Source organism: Pteropus vampyrus, unplaced genomic scaffold (genome assembly GCF_000151845.1).
Source record: "Pteropus vampyrus isolate Shadow unplaced genomic scaffold, Pvam_2.0 Scaffold191, whole genome shotgun sequence".
In the NCBI taxonomy this organism is placed as follows: Eukaryota; Metazoa; Chordata; class Mammalia; order Chiroptera; family Pteropodidae; genus Pteropus; species Pteropus vampyrus.
In genome coordinates this window covers 1,973,765-1,982,256 of record NW_011888972.1, presented here as the reverse complement: position 1 = coordinate 1,982,256, position 8,492 = coordinate 1,973,765, and positions in this window count along the sequence as shown.

The following is an 8,492-nucleotide window of genomic DNA, read 5'->3' as shown; positions in this document are numbered from 1 at the left end:
ATCAGATGTGTCTCATACACCTGGGGTCTCTGACCAGATGTGCTGGCCTTCTCATGTCTGCCAGTGAGCCCCTTGGAGGCCCAGCTCACGGCAAGGGTCATTTGGCAGCGGGGGCTAAAGTACAAGCAGGCTGCTTACAATGTCTGTGACCCTGGGCAAGTGCATTCTCGTTTAGTCCCCGATTTCTCCGTCATTAAAATATTTGTATCGGATAGGGCGGTCTTTAAGTCCCTTCGGGCTCCCGCACACAATTGTCATTGCACTCTTAGTAAGGGGTTTGACCTGTATTTTCCAAAAAGTTAGTTTTTCAAAATTGTGATCGATCTGGTCCTGTGATTATTCGATGCTGACTCCTGGACCCCAGTGAAAAACAGTGAGAAGCAATGTGGGGAGGCCCGGCCGGGGGTCCCCTTCTGTGTATAATTCTCTTGGTTTCCCTGGCCGCTTCTGCCTTTTTCTGGCTTGATTTGCCCGGCTGGACATCTCCCAAGCAATTCATGATCACAGGCCAGGTGAGGGGCGGGTCGATAAAACAGGTGTTTCCCAAGCCCCAGGCTCTGGCCCAGGTAGCTCACAATAAAATGAGGAAAGGAAAGAAAACAGGAAATCCTGCCCACTATATGCACCTAATTGTTTAGGAAGAATTCCTTCTAGGCAGGCCCGTTGCCTCAGAAGTCAGCAACAGCTGCCTGCTGACTGCTGCAGTCTCCGGGATTCTGAGAGGTCCCTGCCCCCATGTCAGTCTGTTTAGGTCTTTCTCATTCTTCGAAGCTTAGTTCAAATGCTGTCCCCACCCACTTCAAATCTCCAGCTCCCTGTGTATCTATCTGTCTTATGGTGTGGGTCATGTTGTGCCTCATGTTGGAGCTATTTGCTTTCAGGTATACGTTAGAAATAAGATGCATTCTCCGAGGCAAAATGTCAGCCTGTGTACCTGGACATAAAATGAAGAGCTCCCTCCCCCCCCACCCCCGCCAAAAATGAAGAGCCAAGGGCCCATAACCCCTCACTTCTGCTTTCCAGAAAGGGCCACTGTTACGAGGGTATTTGGAGCTTCCCAGGAAGATTCCATCATCAGACTGTTGAAAACGCAAAAGGATACCATGCTTTGGCTGGATCGCTGGCTCCGGACACTGGGCCCTTGGGACAGCTCTTCCTTTTCTGCTCAGATCAGCTCGTCTTCTCTTTGACCCTCAGTCCTCTGCTCTGTAAAATAGGATGCCAGTTCCCCTCCTGCGACCTCACGGGGTTGTTGTAAGCACCTGGAGAACAGAAACCTGGCCCGTCTAGGGCTGGGTCCCCATGGCTCCTTAGTCCAATGACTTGTCCAGAACAGACAAGTGTCGAATGCCGGGGAGACGTGGAGCTGAATCCCAGGGGTGCGCCACACCTACAGGGGTCGACGCTTTGCTCTGCCCTGGTGTGCGCACACAGTTCCTTGTCTTTCCTTTGGAACTGAGCCCAGCTGAGAGGACTATTTTTCTAAAGTTACTTGGCTTTCAAAATGCTGCTCCGTTTTGAAAATTCTGCAACTACTATTCCCATCCTCTACCTCCCTCGGCCCCCATCTCCTCAGATTCTGCCCCCAACTAAAGCTTTCACAGTTCCTCACGCTTGTCTGTCTGTCTGTCTGTTTCTCTGTCTGTCTCTCTCTTTCTATCATCTATCTATCTAACTATCCATCTATCTATCCATCCATCTATCATCTATCTATCTATGTATCTATCTATCTATCATCTATCTATCATCATCATCTATATATATATAGAGAGAGAGAGAGGAGAAGGTGCCCAAGAAGATTCATTTTCTCAACAGACCAGATGTAAAACGACGGGGGATTAGAGCTGGAAGCCTCATCGCTATTGCTTAGTCCAGTCGCTTCCCTTCACCGTTTAATAGATGGAGAAACTGAGATCCGGAAATGGAAGGGACTTGCCCAGGAAGTCAAGGGGCTGGCCTCTGGGCTGAGGGGGTTCAAGTTGAGGGAAGTAGCCCAGGAAGGCGGGTAGGGCCCGAAAAGAGATGACCTTGCCAGAGAGGGAGGACCGATCCGGAGAAGCAGTCGGGACCAGCTGCAAAATTGCCCTGGAAAGTAGAAATATAAGAAATACGACGGTTGTGGTTGAGCAAGTTATTATGAGTCTTGCTGAGCAAGGAGGGAAGGAGAAAAAAAAAGGAAGAAGGCAGACTAAGCCAGGTGAATGGAGGACATTTATACCGGTAGGACCAGTGAAGGCCAGATGCATTACATTGGTAGTCTTGTCTCATGTGGGACATCCAGCCACTTTATAGGTTCCCAGCGGCTCTGCCGTTCGCTTTCTCCTAGGCTCTGAGCCTGCGAGCCGGTCCATATTTTCTTAGCAAACTCAGTTTTTTTTCACTGCCCACCGTTTGCAGAAGTGCCCCTGACTGCAGGCTCTACCTCAGAAGATTTGGCACGTGAAGGCACCGTGCAGCCTGGCCAGGCTGCCAGGGTAGGAACACACCCTCTTGACAGCCGCAATCTGATTTTAGGCACACAGTCGCAATGCAAGGCAAACTCAGCCCATTTTACGGATGACGGTAACATAGTTTGCCAATGAAAATAACAACCAGCATAGGAATAATAGAAATAACTAAATATGTATTGAGAACCTATTGTTGTACTGATTAGGAATGAGGGTCCTAGAGCCAAACTGCCCATATTCAAGTCCCAGTTGCATCCTTCATTGGCTGTGTGATTTTGACAAGTCGCTTACCTTCTCTGTGCGCCAGTGTCCTTATCTGTAAAATGAAGATAATCATAGTGTCTTCTTGAAAAGATTTGGAAGGATCCAATGGGTTGACCGAGGTACAGCCTGTGAACAATGCTTAGCACATAGTTGGTGCTCAATGACTGTTACCTATTACTGTCGTCATCATTATATGCCAGGCAGGGTTGTAAACATTTTACTTCTATAACACGTAATGATCACTAGAAAGGTAACTGAGGCCCAGGTGCAAGGTGGACATACCTAGTCCATTGGCTTTTAAATTTTTCTTAGATGCAGATTTCACCCCCAACTTGATCCAATGCGGAACCCCAATACATAAAACAGAAAAGAAGTAGCACGGCTCTGATTTTAGCAAGCTGGGTTAGGGATGGGTGCCTGGAGCCAGAATCTCCAACGTAGGCCTGGAGGCCGTTCTCTGCCCAGCGCAATTTGCAAGCCCGCCCATGTAGTGCACGTAACCTTTTTAGGCTCAGATGAAGGTCTTCGTCTTTGAAAGGGCAAGTAACACGCCCAAGGTGACACAGAAAGTCAAAGGAGGAGGGGGTATGGCTGGCACCGCTGGGCGTGGGGGACAGTGACTGGTCGAAGAGGACAGTGTCCTTGGTTAAACTAGAACACAGAACACCCAGGCTTGGGAACGGAAGAGCTAGGAAAGGAGGGCCAGCAGGACAGAAGGGCGGGCTGATCCGGAAGCCCCGCCCCGGGCTCTGACTGGCAGCCGCCCGTTTGGACCCTCCTCTCCTGCCAGAAGCACCCCAGACTTCAAGACAAGACAAGGCGTGTCCTCATGGGGCCTCTCAGTGCACAGGGTTCGGGGTTCTGTTTTGACTAGGAATGTAGTCCCCCGTCTGTGAGGTCTCCAGTTTTGGGGGCACAGCTGACCTGGGGTTAAATCCCGCTATCTGGTTGGCCTGAGTGAGCATTTCCACAGGGCTTTTCCGCCTCCAGGGCTCCTGGATGGCAGCCCGGCCTCCACCCTGCTGTCTTTGGGGTGCCCCTCTCAGTTCAAGGCCTGCCGCTCTTTATCGTAGAATCTGTGCCTTGCCAACTTTTGTTTCCACATTTTGGCATGGGTTATCCGAGGACACCACACGGAACAGAAGTTACAGGAGACGGTCTCCCCCAGAGAACTTTCAGACTTGTCTAGAACCCCTTCTTCTGACCTGATGGCTTGAGCCACTCAGGCCCCGTGGGAGAGAGCTCTCGGAGACAGACTGACTCTCCGGGACAGGGCTAGGTAGGGGCAAATACTGGAGGGCAAAGCCCAGTGTAGGATCCTGAGTGGCTTACCCTCCCCGGGTGGACCATAAGTGGGGAGAGAGATGCTTCCCGAGAACTGACCAGCTCCAGGCTGGGCTGCTGTAGAGGCCCCGGGCCACAAGGCAGCTCTCTCACGACTGGCCTGGAATCCCAGAGGAACTTAGCAAGTGATGGATACGAGCAAAGCCTGTCCATTGCCCCAACTTGCCAGTCCTGGCTAGTACAAGAGGGTAGCGATACAGGAGGCAGATGACTGACCCCCCGAGCTGCAAACCGCTCATGTGAAACGAAAGTTGTTTTTGTTTATGGCAAGGCCAGCTGCTCTAAAGGACGGAGTCCTGGAGCCCGGAGCCAGGCTGCAGGATACATGTTACCATGGGTCGTTGCTACATCCCGCCCGTTCTGACTGGGAATGAAGGTGTGTGCACTCAGATAAAAGGAGAATCAGTGGACACTAGAACCGAGCAGCCTACGTGATTCAAGGACAGGAGGAAACTAGGGGGCAGGGCGAAGGCCTAAGTAGGGCACGTCGACAAGAACGTCTTATCCAAATTTTCATATTTGATCTATGTAACGTTTTAGGGAGGTAGGTGTTATTGGCTCCATTTAATAAGTGACACAACTGAGGCCCAGAGAGGTGATACACATCATCTAGTAAGGGTCGAAGCTGGCGTTCAAAGCCAAGGCTGCTTCCACAGCTGCAGTTCTTAGGGGCCCCTTCTCTGGCTGATAAAATCCACACGTGGCCACCGTTACTGTGCACCCAGCAACCCTTCTGAGACTTGCCTACAAAAGGGCCTAGGAATTGTCCTTCTCGTTTTCGTAAGGCCCAGAAAAGGCTGACGTTTGGGCCATAGCCACACGCAGCCAGGCGGTGACGGGGGAAACGCTGAGGCTTGAGTCCTTGACCTTGCTGCCCTCAATTGGAAAGCTGAAGAATGCTGTTAGCAGCGGCGCTCCCACGGCGTGCTCTCTGTGGCTGCTTGTTTCTACTTATCATGTGCTCTCAGCTTAATTATCTCAAGGTTTGCAGGGCAGAAGAAAATGATTTCCATTTTCTAGGTTGAAGAAACTGAGGGTTGGTGACCTGCCAAAGGTCACGCAGCCTTTTTTTTTTTTTTTATCCGAGTGGCCGAACCAGAACTCGAGACCAGAGTTGTGCCCAATGCCTCCTCTAGTTTTTCACAAAGTGCATTTGGCCAGCAAGGGGAGGACAGAGCAGCTTCACTGAGGCGTGATGTTTGAGGCCAAAAGAAGCAAACCCCAACTCCCCGGGGTGACGTTTCAGTTCTTCGCTCTTTTCCAGACGACCCTGTGAATTGCAGAGGCAGCCACGGGGCCTTTGAGGAGGCAACGGAGAAGCCAGTGAGCTCAGTTCTCTGGAGCAGAACCCAGAGCCGCCGGCTTTCGTGGCTTACTAGGTACCCCATCAGCCCAAATGGCTTTGTGGTCGGGGTGCCAGATTTGGTCCGGCCACCCGAATGGTGGATTGGGTGGGCGGGGTCTTCTCTCTCTTCCCCTCTCTACCTGTGGTTGCATCTCATGCTTGGTCATTGAGTCATCTTTACGTTCTTCTACCCAGTGACACTGGGGAAAGAAAACCCCAAACTCTCAGCCGCTCGCCCCCTTACTCATTCTTCATTCAGTCCTTCAACAAATATTTCCTGAGTGCCAAGTCTATGCCAAACTCTGTCCTGGACAACGAATATGCCATGAATAATAAAACACGTCCCTAGCCACAGAGAATCCAAACTCTTATTGGGCAGAAAGACATATAGATAACCTAACTCACTGTAGAATGGTTGCCGATATAACTCTGCCGTGGGAGCCCCCAGTGAGGGAATGGCTTACGTGATTCATAGGAGGGCCTAGAAGGAGATGTAGGGCTTTGCCAGGTGCAGGAGATTGAGCAAATAACTCAGCTCCTTTGTGCCTCAGCTTCTCATCCGTAAAATGGGATAATAATAGCACCCGTGGGGTTTCTGGAAGGACTCTGTAAGTTAAAAGGGTGCAAAGATCTTAAAACAGTGCCAGGCACGTTGAAAGCACTGTAGAAGTGTTTGTAAAATAAGTCAAAAGAAATAAGGATGAGCTTTTTGTGTGTGTGTGAGAAAAAGAGCATATGTAACACAGTCGGAAGCAAATGGGGTTAAGCTAATGAAGTCCTGCGGATGCCAGCTGATTTGGCTGGGTGACTTTGTACAGCACTTGGAATGTCAACCTCAGAGGCGTGGACTTGTCCCTGTAGATGGATGGGCAGCCATTTCTGAAGCCGGATCTTTGCCACGGAGGGTGGCAGAGGACTCCCATGTGAAATGCTAGTGCTCTAGCCACCAGCCCTGTAGGTGCTAGGTCCGAGACACTGCCACAAGCCAGGTCGCCACATATGAACGGAGGACCGGCCTTGTACACAGCGCAGCCCCCGGCTTAACATCCATCTGGGGAAGGCCGGATTGTGGGGAGAGGCACTAGTCTCTGCTCTCAAGGACTGGAATCAGGCCTGCTTCTGCCAAGAATCAACCCCCTCTTCCTGGTGAGAAATAGTGGGGCTGGCTGGGCGAGCGAGGCCCTGTGGTGGCCTCATGGGCAGTATGTACAGTCGTTACTAGCCAAGGCTGACAGTGGTCACTTCCAAACTTCTCCACTGCAGCTTTCCCACTAAAAATGAGAGCAATGATAATAATTTCACCTCCTCATAGAATTGCCGTGATGATTAAATCCTATGTGGAATGTGCTAGAATGCTGGCTCACATAACAAGTGCTTCGTAAACGCGAGCTGTTTTTGGTGACTAAGGGTTTGCCGTGTGCCAAGTGCCTGGTACCCCTGGCGTAAAAGGCAGTGGCCTGGAGTACACGATACACAGGAGCAATGTGGTCCATCTTTCTAGAGTTTCGACTTTCCTGAAAGCCTTAAAGGAGAAAAACACTAATTTTTATATGGAAACAACATGGGTGTGTCCTGGAGTTAACTGGAACGTTCTAGTAGATGTTTAAGAGAAAGGCGGGGACTTCAAAGACATTCCCTGATTGCAGCTGACGCTTCAGGGTTCATCCTCAGTCCTCGGGGTTTCTTCGCATTCTTCTCCCTTGATCGTCGGGGGTACAAAAGTTCCAGGCACACAGAAGACACCTGTGAGCTCATGGAACTTTTACAGTGGACCCTTCTCCAGGGTAAAGATGATAACTGCCATGATATGGGTGAAAAGAGAGCTTCGGGGTTCAGATTCTGCCATCGCCACTTACTAGGTGTGTGAACTTAGCAAGTTATACTGCCTTTGTCGTCCCTCGGTTTCTCCATCGGTAAAATGGGGCGATGATGATGGTGACGATGGTAGTACCCGCTTCAGAGGGTTGCGGTAAGAACGATGCTGGGCATAGAGGTAGCGCTCAGTACACATTAGCTTGTATTAAGTCCCTTCTCACATTTCCTCCCACGGCAACACTGTCAGGTGGGTGTCATCCTGTCACTTTATGAAGAAGGAAGTCGAAGCTGTAAGAGGTCAGGTCAGATTCACTAACCGAGGACATTCCTGCAGTGGGGAGGGGATGGGAAGAAATGCCCTCCGGGGTCCTTGCCGGTCCCCAGGTTCTGTGATTCAACTTCAGCTTCATAGCCCTTTTCCATCACTGTTCTGGCTGGGGCCGCAGCAGCAAAACTCAGGAAATAGGGGAGGGACCGGCCAGGGAGGGCCTTCCTTCTAGGCAGCTGCTGTTGAGGGGCTGTGTCCTGCACTCCAGCCCCACCACAGAGCAAAAGGGAAACTCTTGTGCTTGGAGGAAGCTGACTGGGGCCTCCTTTTCCTCAGGGGAGAACTTGTCCCTGTGGCAGGGACAGCGCAGGGACTGCTGAAAACTCAGAAGTCAAAGGCTTGGCAAGCTGGATCCAGAGAGGAGCCTCCCCATGGCTGTTCATTCTCGCTGAGCTGGTCTGGAATGGGGATTGTCGATAGGTCAGAGGGTGCCGGGAGAGAGGAATGGGCTGCCCTTGATTTATGATCATACGGAGGAAAGCCAAAAAGAATTCCGTGAAACAGTATGGCCTAGAAAGTAGAAGGAGGAGTGGACAGGAGATATCTCTTGATTCAGAAATGGACTCGCTGTGTGACCTTGGGCAAGTCCTCTGCCCTGTGTGAGGAATACATTCATTCGATTAATATTTCGTGAACACCTGCTGTGTGCCAGCCCTGCCCTGGGGAAAAGGATGACTAGCATGGAGAGCGACATGTTCATCTCATTCCCTTCCACTCTGCAACTGAGTCGGTGAAAAGTGGGTGTGAATCTGCTGCAAAAAAAACATCCCCTCAATTAACAAACGCCTCTTCCTTTTCCTAACCAGTGCCTCCCAAATGGGGTTGCTCGGTCCTCATCTTGAGTCACAAGGTATGGAGAGGGTAGAGGGCGGAGCTGCTGTGACCTTCACCTGTGTCTCCCGTTATCATGATTCGTATTGTGTCGTTATCATCCTCATGTTACAGATGA